Raw genomic sequence first — 21,191 nt, forward strand, 5'->3', positions numbered from 1 at the left:
TAAAAAGTTTGAAATCTTCTTTGAATTGTTAAAACAACCAGCAACAGCACATGAGGAGCTTGAACTCATTCTCTCGCTGCTAGTACAGGTCAAGCGCTACGGACCGGAAGTAGGCAACCGGAGTCATCGGTATGGCAGCACGCATTGTTTAGAGCAGAATAAGGTGGATAATAGCATACTTCCGAGGATGGACTCCGTCGAGACAGGAAGTCACCCCGAGAGAGCGGACATTCCAACAAGCCAAACGCAGTTGGGAGGCAGTAGCAGGATGACGACCGGGACGCGCCTGCCTAGAATGCAATGCCCTGCCGAGCAATGACAGCACCCCTGTTTACAGGGGGCTCCCGAGTTGCCAGTCGCTGAGAGTTTTTTCCAGACAGATCCATCGTAGTTGCTTGAAACATCAAACGCTGGGGCGAAAAAGTTAGTGGATGAATGCATACCCAGAACAAAGCATCCACCTCTGGACCCAGCACTGCAAGCACCAGCGGAGCACAAGTGTGCGACAGCTGGAGCAGTGATGGGTTGCCCCGCAGTACCCGCTAAGTGGGCGTTGATCCCTGACCGTTGATCGATTCTTACGTTCAGTTATCTGCCATGGGAGACCGGTAGCTGAATCCTTCAACTGCGCTCGCACAATGACTGCCAACTCCTGCTGCCAAGATGGCATATTGCTATTTAACCCATAGGTGGTTACATACATTGATTAAGCAGACTACGCAAAACACAGTGATATAGCGTAAAAACCTATGCACTTATATTAGATGTTAAATTTTAGAGGATTTATGAAAGCATGCTGCACTGCTAAGGCAAATGCTACCCAAGTATTTGAAGGTTGAGCAGCGAGCTCATTGGCTGCTGATATGGCAGGAACCAATCAGCCGTGCCCTATAGATAACAATGTGATATGAACAGGTGAGTAAAATGACCTATTAGCCTGCACCATCTAGATTCTAGAGTTTCATGCCAGGGGTCCGTTCTTCGTACGTTGCTTATTACATCCGAGATCAAATGACACATCCAAGATAATATCATCGTGCGAATCATGATCTGGCTAACTCGGTTCTTCGAACATACTTGCCGGATATGATTAGTATAGCTGGATTGAGTTATCTGAGATAATTGCGCGTTCATGCGCTGGTTAAAAGGGGATATGTATCGATAGTAGAAACATTGATCAGCAACGCTGCTATTGGCTGCTCAGCGTGGCCAAAGAGCGCGCTCAGTTTTTCTCCTCAGCAGAGCAAGAACTAATAGTCGAAGTTTATTCGGAATTTTAATGTTTAATCAAAACGCCAGGGAACACCTCAAAGTCTGCAAAAGCCAGAAGAGAGGGCTGGCAAAAAGTAGCAGACAATTTAAATCCGTTAGAAGTGGCCATGTTAGATGTTTTTATCACTTATTAGCCAACATTTTTGTATTTTAATAATTGCATAATTACTTTGTTCATTGTAATGTCAGAGTCACCACGCTAGAACATGGGAACAAATAAAAGTGAAGTACAAAAATATTCTACATAATGTTAATTTTTTGTTATATTATAGGCTAGTCTCTTTTATAAAAGGCACTGTTAAATAAATGGTGTTCTGTTTATAAAAGCAACCAAGAAAAAGGCTGAGAAAAAAATAGAAAAGATCTCAGTAGCCTACACTGTAAAATAATTTTTGCTGAATTAAAATAAGGCCGTATAGTCATTTCAACTGTTAAATCTTCAGTAATGATGAATTGCTTTGACTTGTGAAAGTGAAAACTGATAAACTTATGTTAATGTAAAAATATTTTGCCATTAGTTATTGATCACATTTTTCCCCAGTGTTGTTCATTGTAATGACATTGTGTTTTCCTCTTTTGTGCACTTTTACACAATACACCAACACTTGTATCTGTTCCCAAGAAAGTGGTGGCTGAAATATGTGCAGTAAGTGGACATTTTCTAACTTTCCAAAGGAAAGAAAGTATAAGACTTTGTAATGTCCATTTGTTTCCATTGCACTGGACAGTGAATAAACCCTCTCAGATAACTGTCATATGGAGGAACTAGCCTACCTGCAAGTGCATAAATAACTTTACTTAATTTATACTTGTATGCTTTATGGCTGCAATATAAGTTGCAGGATTCCACATCTACAGAAAGGCCTACAGAAGAGTCTGCACAGACAGAGGACACATAGGCCTACAGGTGGGCAGTGTATAGCCAACTTTTCCTTTTTATTTGTTGCATGAGGCATGTGTCTAATATCTCTTGTTGCAGGCACTTGACCACTGGCTTTTCTTTACAAAGAACAATTGAAATAAAACTCAAGGAACTAAGAATATTTGTCTTTTATTAAACATTTAATGAAATTTTTTTTTTTTTGGCAATGTTGTTTAATATGGCACATGCAACAATGTCACAGGCCCTGTCAGGTGTGCAACCCTCAGACTTCTCAGACACTGAAATCTTCCCTTTAGTTAGCCAAAGTTCATTTCATTGTGTGCCCTTGTCCTGGCTAGAGCTGCATTGTAACTGGTTTGGGTCAGGGAATGGGATCATAAAACACCTGTCTGCAGGCAGGAACATGTCATAATCACCTATGAAAATGGTGTTAGGATCAGCATAAGTGTATGTAATACAGTGAGCTTGATATTTAATTGTGGAACTTTCCTTACCACTTTCAAATAATGTGCATAAATGTGAATCTCTGAAAATTCTTAAGTCATGCACAGATCCTGGCCATTTTGCTTTCACATTTGTGATATGGAAGATTTTAGTCAACTGCCTTTTTTTTATTTGATATAATATTACTAATCTGGAATATTAAGAATCACAATAGTAACTGGGCTGCACATTTACATTGTGAATCCCCTTTCTGTTCACATAATCCCCTTTATTGAGGCCTTGATCTGGTACCCATCACGTTAGTGAAGCCTGAGTGACATATCTGTAATCGGCATGGTCATGATTGTATGATCTTCATAAAAAATTACGATAGCCTAAAAAAAAAAAAAAAACTGCTTTACAACATTGGTGGCTTGGAAATGCCACAAAAAAAAAAAAAAAAAAAAAAAACCTAAAACTGTTTTTTAAACATAAAAGCGACAAAAAACGACAATCTCACGAATCACGAGAAAAAAATATATATCTCAGAAAGAAAGTGCACTATCGCGCTGCGCTGGACTTCCGTATCAGCTCCGCTTATGAAGCCGGGATCTAATCCTGTTTACATGAAATAAGCCTGCTCCCGAGCAGGTTTAAGTTTGCGCACATGTTGCTATGACAGCAAGTCCAGGATGAGCGTCGAAGAACCAAACAATCCAGGATCATGCCAAATCGCCAACAATCAAATCCAGCTAAGTGAGTTAGCGACGTACGAAGAACGGGCCCCAGAACTTTATATTTGTCACAGTGTCTGGTTTGTGTTCCCTGGGTCACCACTAGATGTCCTCCTACCCAACAGTGTCTGTCACATTCTGAACTACATTCCCCACGATCCTTGTTTCTTCATTGCACTCAGCTGTCCCTTGCACTCAGCCCATTCCCCATTAGCATTGTCATTTCCCTGTGTATATAACCCTGTCTGTTTTAGTATGTGTCACGGAGTCCTTGTATTTATCATGCTACTTCAGTGTTCTGTTCTTGTCTGCTCTTGTTTTGTGTTTTTTGGATTGCTCTTTTGATATTTGATCTATGCCTGGACTTGACCACTGATTTTGGATTTACCCTTAATACATACTTACTGCACATTGGATCTCCCTGTTTCCCGAGTGTGGTTCGTGAAAATATTTAGCCAGATGTAAGGGATCATCTGTTTCTGTTTTGGGTGGGTTTTGCATGTGTTTAGTTGTTTCCTGTGCTTCAGTTTGATCCCATGGTTTTTCATTGATTGTTTGAGTTGTTGCATGTGTTATTTCATTGATTTGTTTGCCTGGTTATTTAAGCCCTGTGTTTCTTTCTGTTCATTGTCTGTCGTTGTCAGATATTGTTTGGTTGTTCTGTTCAAGTTTTCTAGTTTTAGCATTCTGAGTATTTTGTTATTTTGAGTTTGTGTTTAATACAAGAATTGCTGCGCTTAGATCCTGCCCTTTTTCATCACTGCTGCAACCACGCTGATACCAGAATTTGATGTTTGGTTTCCATATTTCACTGCAAGATTATTTCAACCATCTATGATGCAGACACTTACATATACAGTGAATATATAAAAATACATCATCTGGAAATACAACAGCTGACATTACTGTGAGCCATCAATGTTCAGCAATCATACTTTACACAGTACAAAAATTTGTTGAAAGTATCCTTAAAACAAAAGCTACTGATTTGTTATCAGTAACGGTCCACTGCAAAAGCCAGATGAATGAGCTTGTCAATTGTTTTATTGACTGTGCATTGAGGGCTACAAAACTAGACACAAATGATGACATTCATCTGCAGCAGTGTTTGAATTACTCATTTATTCAGTTTATCAGTGACGATTCAACAAGGCATTTCAAATGAACATAAAGTTGGAACAGAACAGCTGGAAATCCATTCCTAAGGCGCAATAGAAGCAAAAAAGACTCCCTGTGCGTCCTTTCTCTTACAGCGCTGTTTTCGAGCAGCCATTTTTGAACTTGCATTTCTCACATGTGCAGCACCATCACAAGGTCGGCCACACAAAACAATTATGTGTTTTTTTTTCCCCAGCTTTTCATGTCATTTATTCAGTAAAGGTCCCCATTCTGCCAACTCTGTTTTCAGGTCAGGTCAAGAGCTGGGTGGAATGCGCAGCCATGATGGGGCTGAACAGTAAATGGACATTTATTGCTCACAGATGTACGCTATTTTTTTTTTCACCCTCTGACCTTGTGTTCTCTGCTGTGACATGTGAAGGTATAACTGCTTAGACTAACTCTGGTTGTGGGTGTATTACATTCAGAAGTGATCATATGCCTTTGAAGGGTGTATGGCTCCAGAAAGTTGTTCTTCAGAATACTTTTCATCATCTGTCAAAGTTATAGCTGAAGTGTTAAACTTCTTTTTTTTGCATCCTTTTTTTTTTTTTTATAAATCATTTATTAGTTATAGTAATATTAGTTCAATTAATCAAATGGAAAAAAGTTAGGAAAGAAGATTAATATATATTATTAAATAAATGCATACAAAAAAATTGTGTATGCTTCTTTAATAGTGTTTTTCTTTCAACTCCTTTTTTGGAGAAACAGATCAAACAAATTTACAGCATAATAACACCAGCAGTAACAGTTACAAAAACAACAAAAAGCCAGGCTATTATAAAGGTTTTTAGATAGTTCATAATAATGACTTATGACAAGACTTTTATAAAACCACAGATCAAGGGTTTTCACAATTTTTGTTTACAGAACCAAAGTGAATTTGCAGTTGAAGTTACACTTCGCAAACCATATGCAGATTTATGACAACTGATTTGGGTCATATAAAAAAAGCATGATAGAAATGAGTTTGTTTGCATGAAACGGGGGATTTCAACAGCAGCCTGCTTGTATTGTGTGTTTTCTCTCATTTGTCAGGTTAATTCAACGTCTATTAAATTTTCTCAGTGCAAGTCTATGTCATCCAGACCACTGATGAGGCACTAGGCTAATTGATTGATTATTTCCATTTCTTAGCCACCAAGTTTAGCCTTTTAAATTGATCAATTTAAACACGCAAATTTTTAATGTATAAAACTTTATGGATGGACAAGACAAAAAAACATCTTAAGATTTGAATAGGGCCCAATGAAGAATTAAGGACGCACCATTGACTAAACAGCATTTACTGTCCAGTGGTGACTGAGAAAATTTGAAGCAGCACAACTGTAAGGACTGATTTTCCTGCTAAGACCAAACTCACCCTGCAATAAAGCCATAAAATGGACCCTGGACAGGAGATAGCAAAGACAGAGCACAGGACATTGCCCTGCCCAAACTTATCTCCTTGTGTCCTTGTTTGACTTCAACTCATCCCCCTCTCCCTCAAGTCACTGAAAGTTCATTAAGAATGTCTATATATCACATATGATGTATCTTGTGAATCTATTGTTTTTCCTTTTCATGCTTGGTATCATTTTAAGTGTCTCAGTGCGATTGGTAAAAAGGTCTTAATTTCATTGCAGTCATTGGTTTAATGAGAAAGATTGAGAACTTAGGAGAATCCTGTTCTCCTCTCTGGGTGATGTCTCTTTAAGATATCTCTCGAAACCAGGTGCTACCCCCTGGGGTACATGGATTGACCCAAACAACTTTAAACAATATTTGTATAACCCTTTTGTTCTGGTCTGGGTATTTAAGGCTAGGTGACAGAGCAGTCTTTGGGACCCTTTACCAGGATCACCCCCATACAGTGCTGTTTCAGTGTTTTCCTGTTGGAAAACACTGACACACCACTGTGTGTCTCTGTCAGGAAAGCATTGCTTACTTTTAGAGTCATCTTTGAGTAAATTATGTCATGTATTTATTATCTCTGAATTGGCTTTTTATCATCTACTCGTGTAATTGGCATGATACATTTTTACCTGACAAATAAATGTTACATCTTGATTTATTCTGGAGGTTTCTGAAATCATTATTTTAGTAGACTATGAGGAGGCTGGTCAAACTAAAGGCGCATATGAACGGAGCAGTAGGCACGTCATCTGAAGACCTTTTGATTTCTGTCTATTACTGACTTGGCAAGTTGTACGGAAGTGGCTAAATAAACTACACTTTTTTTGTATGAGTGAGCAGTAGGCAACTGACTTAAGAGGTATAAGCAAACCCTGCACCCTCTGACCAAGATCAGACTGGCGAGGCTGTGTCCGTGAAATCCACGTAAACCCGGGGCGTATGACTCTGTGCGGCATCGGGTCCCTTAGTGAATTAATAATTGAAAGTATGGGATACTCAGAATAATCAAAGATCTAAATTAATTCATAATCAATATTTATTTTCTATAAAGAAACACGATTAAAATTTGATCATCATTTGAAATTGGAGTCAGATTAAGCGTAGAGCTAAAGTAATATTGAAACTAAATTCCAATAAATTAAGTGAACTTCATTGGAGCGCTGGAAAGACATACATGCATTATTCCTTCACCCACCGTTGGATTCCGTCGTTGGGCCAATGGGTGGTCCTTACACAACAAATATTGTCCAGTTTGACAAGTAAGAAACATTTGTAATAAAAAGTATGGTTGTTTTGAATTACCTTTAATAAGGATGTTTGCGTGCATCTAAGTGCCCTGCTTAGACATTTATGTTGTTTGAAACGTTTGTGTTTAAAATACTGTCTTCTAAAACTGTAAACAGAGAAAAGAAGGCATTAAGATTTGTCTCATTATGTTGTTTGTTTGCAAAAGATCATGTAGTTGATTATTAAAGGTAGAATAGATATATATTTTGCTGCCTATAAGTTGCCAATAAAATAGAAATAAATGAATTTATAAGTAAATGAATTAACTAATTAAAATAATGATGTTTCATTAACAAAGTTCGGGAGGAACACGTTCAAATAATCTATCCAATCATCACGTCATTCCAACCAGCTGTCAACAATCAGTAATCAACATGTCTCCCCAATCAGCAAAATGAGTAAAGGCCTATATATATATATATATATATATATATATATATATATATATATATATATATATATATATATATATATTATATATATATATATATATATATATATATATATATATATACACACACACAGTCAACTCAAATATGTTCCTCGACAGTTTTCTGCATCTCTCCACCACCCTGTCTCCTCATACTCGCCTGGTTACTTTCCTAACTAGAAATACAGGGGGAATACACTGGGTTCAGGCCAAAATACCGAGCTCGGAGCCCTTCCCTCGGACAGCACGCCATATACTTTACTCTGATCTGATTATTTGTAAGTGTGAACTATTTTTTTATTCCAACATATGACCATATTTCAAATGAGAAAAGTTTAAAAAAATCTTTTCATTTTATAGTTCATTTTGTTCTCATTTTCACTTTTTAGTTAATTTTGTTTTAATAGGCCTATATTACACTTGACATTGTGGTGCCTTAATGAAATGGACCTGACTACAATTTTGCAGTTCTCTCTATTTAGAATATATTATGACTTTAGGAAAAATGGCCAGGCTGTCCAGTCAATATTTTGCAATTAATGTTGCCACTGCGTCAAGAGGAAATGCAAAATGATGACATTAGTCTTTACAGTATTGTATTTTTTTTTTTTACTATATAGTGCTTTTAGCAATTCTGGATGCAAGTATAAGAAATGTCTGTGAAAGACTGTTGTTAAATAGCCAGAGATAGTTAGTCCTGACTAGCCACCAAATATTTACATTGGTTTTTATTAATTTCATGAGACAGAACACACACACACCACATCATCTGAACATCTCTGTTTATTTTCCACCCTTTCATCTCATAAATGAGAGCTGGATTATGGATATAATGAATTATGCATAACCCAAACACTGAGCTCTGATGCATATTTCTGTTGTCTTGTCTGAAGTATTTGACCTGATCAAATATTAATCTTTGATTCCAAAAATAAACCAGAATGCATTTCAGAAATTCAGATGATCTGTTTTTGGGTGTGCTTGTCAGAAAGAGCCCATCTGGTGAGAAGGGTGGGTAAAGCATTGTCTTGCTCATCCCTGCAAATTAGTCAAAAAAATAAATAAATAATTTGATTAAAGGAGCTTCATTCTAAAAGATTTATTGAAGACCTTTTGTGCATTCTTTCCACTAAGAAGGTAAATGACTGTAGCAGTAAATATTTTCATAATGATGCAGTGCATTTTATTAATCTAAGAAATGTTTTTTTTTTTTTTTGGGGGGGGGGGGGGGGATGGGGGGAATTTAATGTCTCAGTTTAAGAAGGCTGATAAACCTGTTTTCTTAAGATATAGCTTTGAGACACAGGGAATTTTGTGTATTAAGTTTAATTTTAAAAACAAGGCAGAGTGTAAAATTTTGCTTCGTTCTAAACTTATATGGCTTTTTATTCATCTGCGGAACACGCATAAACAATATATTATTTTGAAGAATGTTTAAGTTGCCTTTTGTCCACAATATGACATTCAGTGGGCTCCAAAACTTTCAAACTCCAAATAGCATTTAATTCATACTAAGACACACCGATTTGGTATACTCACTATATTGACTTTCATGATATTGGCAAATTTAACACAAACCCATTGCACCAGTAAAAAAAAAAAAAACATGGGGAAGGCCTCAAAGATCCAAAATGTTAATATTCCTAAGCGATTGCAGCTCTCCTCCACCTTTGGAGCTCTGTGTCATCATACCTCGTTCTGGCTCTAATGAGCTACACTAGCCAAATCCATTTTAGTAAAATCCATTTCAGCCATATTTGGAACTGAATAAAACCTTCCTTGGTTTTGATGTTTCACTTGCTGGTGCTATGTAGAGACTCATGTCATACAGAGAGACATTGTCTGATCCGGGTTTCATCAAGCTTAAACATATTTATATCTTTAAATATCTGTATGCTGCCAGTGAGTTTATTCTTTGCTCTTTCAGTGTGAATTACCCATTTATCCCTCTCACCCCTTTTGACAAGCCTCTGTTTATCTAATGAGTCTTACCAAAATTTTCTCTGTGTATCTGTCGAATCCCACTGTTCATTTTCCAGAGAGCTTTAGCTTTCCATATTGTTTACTTACAGGATTATTTCCAGTGGGTTAGACACAGAACAACTTGCATGTTTGATGGATTTTAGAAGATTTGGATTAGGGATTAAGCAACTGAATCATTATATGGAAACATCTGAGTTGAGGTCAGAGGAAAATCACTCAGCCAATAGAGTTTGGGAACAGGGTTATTTGGTTTTACTCTCCTGTGGATAATTCCCCTTTTGACTTGTTACACAGAACACAATACTATTACACTGTCACTGATGAAATATAACACTTTGAATTTGAACATTTTGGGAAGTAACAATTCATCTCTTATATTACTGCTGGTTGCACTTTAAATCACAGTGTTACACATTTTGTGTGTTAGTGCAATTAAAATGTATAGGCCGGGAAAAATGAAACAACATTTGCAATTACAAGACAGTTTGGGTTAATTAGACAATTTTTGTTTCTGTCGGTTTATCTTTCGGTTTATGTCGGTTTATCACTGCTGTTCGGTGATCACAAAACTTGTTTATTCAACATTTGGAGGTGAACATCATGAATTGGCCACAGCCGATTAAAGAGTGCGTCTCATCTCTCTCGCCGCTTTCACAACTGTCGCGCAGACTGTTCTTTCTGGTGATCTGAATCACGTGTCGCTGTTCTCGCGATATTATTCCCTAAATCCTATTTACAGTCAACATTATTTATAACCAGCATGGAATACCGGGCCTTGGAAGAGTTGCTTCTGGGTCGCAAGAACGAAAAAATGCTTTCAGGTTCAGCTAATATTAACATTAGTGCGAAACAAACATTGTTTGAAAGTTTCCTAAGTGGAAGGAGGTACAAAAAGACCCAACGATAATAACAATGCAGAGACACCTGCTGATGAGAAAAAGGGGAAAAAGAAAGCCGCCTTTAACCAAAAATATGTTGATTCGTATTTAAAATACGGTTTTGTCTCTACTGGCAATTCACATGGTCTAAATCCCATGTGTAAAATATGTGGAGATAAATTGGCTAATGAGTCGATAAAGCCCACAAAATTGCTTTGGCATCTTGAAACTAAGCACCCAGCATTGAGAGACAAACCGTTTAGATTATTTTGAATGGAACAAAGGGAACAGCAACTTTTGAAAGCTGCACTGACCGTATTGCTAAAGCAAAGAAGGCCTTCATTATTGGGGAAGAATTTATTTTGCCACTTGCCAAAGACATTTGTCGTGAAACATTCGACAAAGCTGCAGCTAAGATCGGCCAGATTCCTCTTTCAGCTACCACTGTAACACAGATAATTGATGACACTGCAAAGGACATTGAAGAGCAATTGTTAAAAAGGGTTAATTAGTCGCCGTGCATGAGGATACATTGTGTGCGCACTCACTGCCAACCAACACAACTGGGGCAGAAATCTTCAAGTCTTTGAATTACTACATTTCGGGCAAATTTAACTGGTCATTTTGTGTTGGAATATACACAGATGGGGCTGCTTCTATGACTAGACAGCTGTCCGGACTCACTACCCGCAAAAAAGACGTTGCTCCCGAATGTGAATCTACACACTGTGTCATACACCGGGAAATGCTGGCCAGCCATTTTTTATCACCAGAACTTCACACTTTCGTGCTGAATGACATTAAAATAATTAACCACATCAAAGCAAATACCTTCAACTCAAGCAGAACACAAACTCATTTTGTTACACACCAAAGTCAGGGGGCTTTTAAGGGGAGATCCTTAGCAAGAGTTTACGAGTTAAGAGAGCCAATACTGAGATTATTTTCAGAAAAAGTCAACACTTCAGTGATGATGAATGGATTGGTCAACTTGCGCAAATGTGTGACATATTCAACCTGCTGAATGATCTTAATTTGTCAATGCAGGGGTGAAGGACAACTGTTTTTAAGTTGGCAGACAAAGTGTCTGCATTCAAAGCAGAATTACAACTGTGAGGACAGTGAGTGCTAAAGGGCGCATTATGACATGTTTCCAAAATTATCTGATCATTTGGGAAAGAAAGAACCTGAGCCTTCTCCCTTCCAGCTGGACTGCGATCACATAGCTTTGCTGTCAATCGAGTTTGAGTGTTACTTCCCAAATGCAAGTGATTGAAGAATAGCAAAGGAATGGGTCCATGACCCATTTGCAAATGTGCCTGAGAAATCATCCATGTCAGTGCATGAAGAACATCAACTCATTGAGATCGCAAATGACGGCGGGCTGAAAAGTATGTTTCAGACATCCTTCCTTGCAGGCTTCTGGATTAAAACAAAGACAACATATTCAAAGATAGCTGCGAAGGCTGCATCGGCAGCCACTAAAACAAAGTTACGGAGCAGACTGGACATTTGCAACACACTTTTTTTGCCTCACTGTCACCCATCCCTCCTCGTTGGGACCATATTATTGCAGGGAAACAAGCCCAGTGATCCCACTAATTGTTAAGGTGAGTTGTAATATTTTGTTTGTTTAGTTTGTTGTTGCATGCAGTTGATATATAGACGTAATTTGATGATTTCATGTAAATAATTTTTTTTACAAAATTATATAGTCATTTTCCCCAACCTGCTATATTTCTGTTTACTTGCCTGTGTGCTCATATCCTAATGCAGTTTTCATTGTCTATCTGCCTTTGAGTCTGATAATTCACTGACAACAGTATGTACGTGGCCATTGTTACCTTTTATTATAGCCTAAGTGAGTTACTGTGCACGCAGATATTCTTAGAGCAGCTTCAATAAATTACATGAAACAAAAAGATAAAATGAAAAGTTCTAAAAAAATATGGGTTGACATTTTTCAGTATAAGCATTTAAAAAATCACTGTATGCAGCTTTTAGAACTAAAGACATGCAAACAATGATACTGAATTTGACTAAAAGCTGGCAACATCATGTAATGCCCAAGGCTCTTTCACACAGCAAGTCTGATACATTCATTGATCTTTGATTGGAAATAATTCAACATATCTGCTTTAAAAGCACACCAACCCAAGGCCATAAATGGTGTTTTATTTATTCTTTTTTTTATACAAATATTCTTCAGTTACATCCAATATTCACTGAAAAACTGGGTCCAACAAATATAGCCCCAAACACTCACCCTAATGTAAGCTTAAAATTAAAGTAAAACTTTATAAATCATATCAAACTTTAACACAAAATGAAACTTAAAAGCCTCCCCATCTTTAAATTCCCGTTGTGACCTCAGTATAAGCATAATAGAGTAATTTGTCAAATTATTATATAATTAGTGCATCATTTTGTCATCACCATTGGCCTGAACTGCATGTTAAATAAATAACATGAAGGGATTTTAACATGAAGGGATATGCGCATGATGTCACGTATATCTGTTTTTCCTGGAACAGTTAATGCCATTTGAGCCTTAAGTTGTGTCTCTGCTAAGCCCCTCTGTTGCAGACGGCAATTATATATTCTATACTCTCTGTATGCGTTATATGAACATGTCAAGCCATTTGTTATGTCTTAAATTTAAATCTTTAAAAATAGTACAATCATTTTTCTCTGTCTAGATTAGACTAGATTTCTCTGTCTAGCGTATCACTTCAAGCCTAAACATAGTCTTTCAGAGAGAGAGAGAGAGAGAGAGAGCACAGTGGAGCATCCTAATGTTTCATTTAGAGAACAGGAAGAGTAACTGTCACTCAAATCAATGTCCTCTAAGGTATCCATAGAGGTGGCTATCACAATTCACACCCCAGATTTGGAGCCTCTTGAGATGGATTTTGTGAAATGATCTATTTTAAACAAAATGTCTTTCTTGTGACCCTTATGCTTGGAGGACATTGCCCTCAAACTTGACTCAAAACTTGGCTTTTACACTTAAAATTGTTAACCTAGGGCCATTCTTAAACCTAAGTAAACTTATTTTTATCTTGTTTCATATTTCATAAATCACAGTTCATACTATAGGTAGGTTTAAGGGTAGGGTTCGGGTTATGGGATAGAATATAGCCTACTGTTTGTACAGTATCAAAAAATGTGTATAGAGGCCTGTAAAAGAGTGGAATGTCCTCGCATATGAATTGCCATAAAGGAAAGATATGTGATGATCTTGTGCTGACATATAATGAACTGATGCCTCTTTGTGCTACCATCATATGAAAAAACGTGATGAATGAGGTCTCTTGTTCCATTTAATATAGGTTGGGATAAACAATAGTGGCATACTGTATGAAATGTACCGACTCTGCCTTAGGTTAGAGTAAATAGAAAACGGACAAACAACAGACTCTGGAGTTTCTCTGCAGACAAACTCTGAATTGTATCTTTGATAATAAAATCTGCAGAAGACAATATTTATGAGGTTAAATACATTTGCGTGGACTATACAGAATGCAACCCTTACTTAAACATCAGTAGAAATGTTGCCGCATACTATCTCTCACAAAGGAAAATTTGCAATCAAAATCATGTCATTATTTTAAAGTACTGTTATTGTTAACTAAAACTATTAAAAGTGTTTTTTTTATTTTGTAATTGAAATAAAGGTGAAATATAAATATTATATTCAAAACTTAAATGAAACGTAGACATGTTGCATCAGGGCCGTGCACAGACCTTTTGAGGGGCATGTGCTGAAACTGAAAAAGGGCACCCCCCACCCATTTTCAATAACACAAAATAATAGTCTCAAAAGCTTTAGATTTATTCACGATTAATAACAACCATAATAATAATAATAATAATATAGATAATATAGAAAAAACAGGGTTTTAAGGGCTTCTTTAAACCTAATTACAACAGCAACCTTCTGTGAGCCAGGGATGTTGGTCTCTTGAAGGTATCTTTATTCACTACACTTTCCCTAAAATAAGCCAGCAATGAAAAAAAACCAAAAAAAAAAACCAAATAGTGTGAAAAGTACAGTTGCAGTGAAAAGCATTTCTGAAGGATCACGTGACACTGAAGAGTACTGAACTGGAGTAATGATGCTGAAAATGCAGCTTTGATCACAGAAATCAATTACATTTTAAAATATATTCAAATAGAAAAAAGTTATTTTAAATTGTAAAAATATTTCACAATATTACTGTTTTTGCTGTATTTTGGATCAAATAAATGAAGCCTTGGAATGAATTATATCATGAATTACATTCTGCATGATAAAATATAAAGATTTCACAGTGATCTTCTCTAATGTTTTTTTTTTAGTTACTACTACAACATTACTGTAGTAAAACCATGTTTTACTACATTTTATACATGTGAGGACGAGCGGAGAGTATAGAATACTATAGATAAAAAAATTAGCTAGATAGCGAATACGTGCATATCAACAGCCTTGAATTAACCATAATTTAATATTATTACCATAACATGATTAGCCTAAATGTTAATAAATTAAGGTATCAACAATCATAGATCCAAGAAGAAATTTCTTACTTCTTAGAAATATTACCTAGCCACATAAACTCCACCGACCCGGTACCGGGATCGAAAATCTTTGTTATGATGTTCGTACGTTCTTTTAATAAACTTCCTTATATGGTATTAGACAATTCATGGTATCATTTGAAAGCTTAGAATCTAAGCTTTACAAAGAATACCATCACTTTCGTTTTCATGATACATGTTGAATGAAATATTAGCTTAAATATGCATTGGTCCCAGGCAAAAAATTCCGCTTTATGATTGCGAAGAAATATTTCTACAAATATTTTTTTTATATATATTTCACAAAACAGTCAAGTCATACATCACAAGAAAGCTCTCATTCTAAGGAATTTGACGATGTAGATTATTATATTGTGAGACAATCATAGACCGAAATATCTTCAAAAGAATCGCGCAGTGAAATAAAATCAAACAGAGATGACAGATAAAAGTATCACATTCCTGCTCCGATGGCGGCTTCAGTCAGCCGCAAACAGCCACATAATCTATATCACCTTTTAGATTAGGATGTTATCTTTCAAATGAGACCATTTTCACGTTTCTGTGAGCTTTCCTTGGTAAGAAAAACCTTTTCGAATGAACTGAGAGAAGACGCGCTCTGAGCGCAGGACACTGGATCTCCATGCCATCTGTACAGGCGCGAGCCTTACTCACAAAGCTACTGCTAAGGCAAGCATTTAGTATATATATCTAACCGGAACTAATCTCGCGTCGCATATCTGTTGACGGACCTTTCACAAAAGACGCGAGTTCAAGAGAGTCGGATGCGCTTCCTTGATCACTTCCGGGTGAGCGCGCGAGCTCTCTTGTTTTGAGTAAGATATCCGCTAGTTTTTCAGCATTTACAATGTTTATATACATTTTTTGATTAAGTTATTGTTAGTTTGAAATGTGAAAGCACAGCAAACAATCTGATAAACTATTATTTGAAAATAAATGTAAAACGTTTTGATTATGGAAAGTATGATTGCGCAATAGTTTACAACTTTGCATAAGTGGAATAAAATGGTCATTTCAGTAAATCTACATTTTGATATTGTGAAATGGATATTATTACAGTGCAGAAACTATGTATAAATAGTGTTTTTCTTTGTTTCAAGTTCTGTTGAAGATTGGCACTGTTGGCACAGCTGGCACAGCTGGCATCAGATCTCCTGGAGGCTGGCTGGTGATGTTGAGGTGATGCACAACACAGGTGACAAATCTGATGCCCATATAATGAATGATATAAATCTGGAGGATGAGGATCCTGTTCTAGATTGTAATAGACCACAGATTTTAGGCAAATAATTTGTAAAATGATAAGTCTTGTATCTTCTGAAAGAATAAAATGATAAAAATCATAAAGCGCCTATTTTTTTCTTTCTGTTTATTATATCACAGACACCATATACTATAATATTTATCACATCCAGCAGTGTTTTATATAATTTCAAAGGGTTTTCTGTAAAATGACACTGGAATATTGCATATATTCTACTGTATATGGGTATGAGCAGAGTTTAGATTTGGGTAGGTGGATATTACATAAAAAAAAGTAATATTCCTCCCTTCAGATTAATATGCACATCTTTTTCATTTTTTAGTGTAGAGAAAAAAATCTTTTTTCCAGAGTTTTCTGGCATCTAGAGGAAACAGCCATAAGTGTCTGCATGTTGCTAGACCCCACAGGGCCTGAGTTACACACTTTCAAAAATGAATTTAAAATTAAAAATTCAAAAAGCGCCTATTTTTTTTGGTTTTATTACAGCTCAGACAACATATACTTAAATGTTTATCACTTTTAGCACTGTTTTATGAATCTGCAAAGGGTTTCCTGTAAAATGACACCAAAATTGTCTATTTTGGAAAAAATATGTGGAAATGGGAGGCTTTTCAATTTCGGTAGGAAAATCCAGGCGGAAATCCCCAAAAATGGTCGAGGAGTGTAAGAGGCTAGGTGACGAGGATCACTCGTCGCTTTGTGTAAGTTCCAGTACGAAACAGCGCGGGGGCGCGCCTGTTATGATTTTCCGATGGTAAAAAAAACATGATATGTTGTTGTATTACTTATCAATATATAGTTTTTGACCAGCGAATGTGCATTTTTTGTCCATCATTAAAACGGCGCCGACGGCATCACATTACATTCTCATCAACAGGTTACAAACTAGTTTGTTGTAGCTAACGTAGGCTAGGCGGGGCGCTCAGTTCCCTTTCGTAAAGGGAACTCCCGCTGCATCGATACTCGATACTTTGGGGAATGCCTTCGGCATGAAGCGTCTGAAGTCTACTATACAACTATTCCAATCTTGATTGGTGCAACGTCATTACGTCACGCGTGACGTCGCATGTGACGGTGATCCGGAAGCTATAAAACGGTCACAGGAACCAGGAAGTGTTAGCTTCTGGTCTTCAGCAAGCGCTCTATGTACAACTTGTCTGTCTTATTTGGTGTTGTTTTGTCCTATTATTATTATATGGTATGAGTATGGCCGAGAGAAAGCAGTTTAGACAGTGTGCGTCCCCTTGCCCACGTTTTCTCGCCGAGGGTGACACACACTCACTGTGTGTAGTTTGTTTGGGAGTGGAGCATGCACAGGCAGCGCTCGAGGGCGCTGTCTGTGCTAACTGTGAGATCATGCCCCTGAGAACGCTCCGCTCCCGGCGAGCTATGTTCAATGAAACCGGCCAGCCCCGCGATCCTCGTGGATCAGGTCCCGCGTCTGTCGAGGCAGCGCGGCGTCTGCATTCATGGGGATCGCAGCGGGATCTAGTGGATAATGCTGAGACGGCTTCGGCCCTTTCTCAGCATTCTGAAACTAGTTCCCATGGTTCCGCTCAGGGTGCGGAAGCCCGCGCTGCGGCTTCTTCCGCCCCGGTAGCGGGACCGATGCTCGAACTCTCTGGTTCTGAGGAATTGGAGAGTATGAGCATCGACGCGGGGGAATGTGAAAATCAAACATCCATCCATTCCCCTGCATTTGAGGAGCTGCTAGAGGTTGTGACCAGAGCAGTAGATAAATTAAAGATTGACTGGCCACCTGAGGTGCAGGAAGCGACAGTAAAAAGTAAGCTCGATGAGCGCTTCCTGCAGCCTCGGTCACAACCTCTACGTCGGAGCCTGCCATTTTTCCCCGATCTCGACACTGAGGTGTCGAGATCGTGGGATAAGCCCTTCTCCTCGCGTATATCTGGCCCCAATATTCATTTATATTCCAATATATTGGGTGCTAAGGAGGAGGGCTATGGGATGATGCCCAGGGTTGAAGAGTCGTTTGCATCGCACCTCTCCCCTGACGCTGCATCATCCCTGCGGGCTCCGACGCTTCCCACCAAGCCCTGCCGTACAACATCGGCCTTGGTGGGAAAGGCATATATGGCGGCAGGTCGGGCTGGTAGTTGTCTGCATACAATGGGGCTGTTGCAGGCATGCCAGGCCGACCTCCTCAAAGAGGTGGACGACAGCGGGGAGGTCGCCTACGATGACATCAGGGAGATGCGTCGTGTGGTTGACTTGTCTCTCCGTGCTACCAAGGAGACGGCCCGCGCCATCGGCCGCTCCATGGCAGCATTGGTAGCTACGGAGAGACACCTGTGGCTGAATCTGTCGGGCATCGGGGACAAGGACAGGGCTTGTCTCCTCGATGCCCCGCTTTCGCCTTCTGGCCTTTTCGGCGACGGAGTCAACCAAGTCGTCGATAGGTTTCAGGAGGCGAAGCGACAGTCAGCCGCATTTAAAGAACTTATCCCCCGCCGTCGTTCCAGGTCTCGTGGGTCTGCTGCCAGGGGGCAGTCCCAGGAGGCCGCCGCCAGCTCCTCACACCTGCTGAGGCAGAAGGAGAGTGTTGCTTCTCGTGCTCCCCCCCAAGGGGCCTGGAGGCAGAAGCAACACCCTCAGTCGAAGTCTTCTAAGCCGAAAACAGATCTGAGGACTGTTATTCAGGCGAAGAAGGCTTCGGCTAAGAGGCCATGACGGGACACCCAGGCCTCTGAGGGCATCCCCCTCCGCGTGAGATTTTTAAAACTTCGCTCCGCGGAGCCCTCAGGAAATCGATGTTGCATCGAGTTCCAGCGAACATATCACACAAAATATTTCTATAACATCTAGTGGGTTAAAGCGTTCGCTACCTCTCACGAGGCCTGTAGAAAAAATTATTCGGTTAGCTCCTGCCAGGAAACTGCTTCAGGTCACCGATAATAAAAATAAATACAAAAATAAGGAAAAGAATAAAGATGTGAATATAGCACCTGAGGTCAGTCCTGAGAGACTGATTCCCTTAGTAGATTATTTAGACACCTGGAAAGGTCTTCAAAATATATCTCAGTGGGTCCTGAATACAGTTGAGAAGGGATATAGAATCCAGTTCCAGTTTAGACCACCTAAGTTTAGTGGCGTTATTCATACACTGGTAGCTCCTGATCAGGCTCAGGTGATGGAAGATGAAGTTCAGACTCTTCTAGCTAAGGAGGCCATAGAATATGTGCCCTTAGAGCAGAGGGATTCCGGGTTCTACAGCCGGTACTTCATAGTTCCAAAAAAGGATGGTGGGCTGCGTCCCATTATAGATCTCAGGGTATTGAATAAATCTTTGAGGAGATTTAAGTTCAAAATGTTGACTATACCTATGATCGTTCAACAAATCAGATCCGAGGACTGGTTTGTAACGATAGATCTTAAGGATGCATATTTTCATATTTCCATCATCCCACATCATAGGAAGTTTCTTAGATTTGCTTTTGGGGGAAAAGCTTATCAATACAGAGTTCTTCCTTTCGGCCTAGCCTTATCACCTCGCACCTTCACTAAATGTATGGATGCTTCCCTTGCTCCTTTGAGACTTCAGGGGATTCGTATCCTGAATTATATAGATGACTGGCTGATTCTAGCTCAGTCGGAAGAACTGGCAATTCAACATCGAGATGTTGTTTTGAACCATTTGAGGTGCTTGGGGCTGAGACTCAATGTAAAGAAGAGTTCATTGACTCCTCTTCAGAGGACTACGTTCCTGGGAGTAGAGTGGGACTCAGTCACGATGCGGGCACAGTTGTCTCCCGCTCGTATTGAAACCATTTTAAACACAATGAAGAGTATCAGGTTAGGCCAGGCTATCACTGTAAAACATTTTCAGAGAATTTTAGGGCTTATGGCTGCAGCTTCCACGGTAATTCCCTTTGGTCTGCTTCATATGAGAGCCCTGCAGTGGTGGCTCAGGAACAAGGGTTTTTCTCCTCTGGGAAACCCTTTTCGCACGATCAGAGTTACGCACAGATGTCTTCGTTCTCTGGTCATGTGGAAGAAACCATGGTTCCTGTCTCAAGGTCCGGTTTTGGGAGCACCATGTGAGAGAAGAACTCTTACTATGGATGCTTCCCTCACGGGCTGGGGTGCGGTTATGGAGGGCCGTTACACCCGAGGTGCTTGGAAGGACCATCATCTCTCATTACATATTAATTGTTTGGAGATGTTGGCTGTATTCTTTGCCTTGAGGCACTTCCTTGTATACCTCAGAGGCCATCATGTTCTTGTTAGGACAGACAATATGTCGGTGGTCTCGTATATCAACCGCCAAGGAGGTTTGAGATCTCGCCCTCTTTGTAGACTTGCGCATCAAATCCTTCTTTGGTCCCAGGGCAAATTTCTCTCTGTGAGATCCATTTATATTCCTGGGGTTGAAAATATGGGAGCAGACATCCTGTCGAGGCAGGGGCTGAGGCCCGGGGAATGGCGGCTCCACCCTGAGGTGGTTGAGCTTATATGGAGAGAGTTTGGCCGGGCGGAGGTTGACCTGTTCGCTTCTTATGAGAACTCTCATTGCCCGCTCTGGTACTCTCTCTCACATCCAGCTCCTTTGGGTTTGGATGCCATGGTACAGAGGTGGCCGAGGTCACTTCTGTATGCTTTTCCCCCGATCGCTCTGCTCCCTGGGGTTCTAGAAAGGGTCAGGAGGTACGGAGTGAGACTACTCCTTGTAGCCCCGTACTGGCCGGCCCGAATTTGGTTTTCGGACCTTAATAGTCTCCTGGAGAGTCCTCCATGGAAAATTCCTGTTAGGAGAGATCTTCTGTCCCAGGCTGGGGGTACAATATTTCATCCCAGACCAGAGTTATGGAGACTATGGGTCTGGCCCCTGAGGGGGTCCCATCCATAATCAGGTTGCCTTTCCACTGAGGTGGTTAGG

The sequence above is a fragment of the Scardinius erythrophthalmus genome (assembly GCF_964197995.2).
Source record: "Scardinius erythrophthalmus genome assembly, chromosome: 3".
NCBI classification, from domain to species: domain Eukaryota; kingdom Metazoa; phylum Chordata; class Actinopteri; order Cypriniformes; family Leuciscidae; genus Scardinius; species Scardinius erythrophthalmus.